Genomic DNA, 434 nt, shown 5'->3' on the forward strand with positions numbered 1-434 from the left:
TATGTGTTTCTATTAAACAGCCCGTTGTACTGTACTGTATTTGGAAAAGTTTTTTTAGCCTTCAGATGTAACATTCAAAGAAAAAAAAAAAAAAAAGCCAGAGGGTGAAAAAAGTTTCCCAAGTAATTATATAGACATCTCTCTTGAAAATAATTAGTTCAGAATAACTTTTTCTTCAGAAATGGTTGAGTCACTAAACTTAGATGGCTATAAATCTAAGATTAGAGGTTTGAAACTAAGAAATTAACCCACGCGGAGTAATTATTATTAACGGTTAAATCCAACAAGTGTGTACTGGCGTTTTTCCATCACAGACCCCTAGTTTCCTCCTCCGCCGGCTCCGCCCGCGGACTCCTTGATCGCACTAGAGCCGTGGCCCCGCCCCGCTCCGCTGTGGCCCCGCCCCGCCGCGCCCCGCCGCGGCCCCGCCCGCC

This window comes from Odocoileus virginianus, chromosome 10 (assembly GCF_023699985.2).
Source record: "Odocoileus virginianus isolate 20LAN1187 ecotype Illinois chromosome 10, Ovbor_1.2, whole genome shotgun sequence".
Lineage (NCBI taxonomy): Eukaryota > Metazoa > Chordata > Mammalia > Artiodactyla > Cervidae > Odocoileus > Odocoileus virginianus.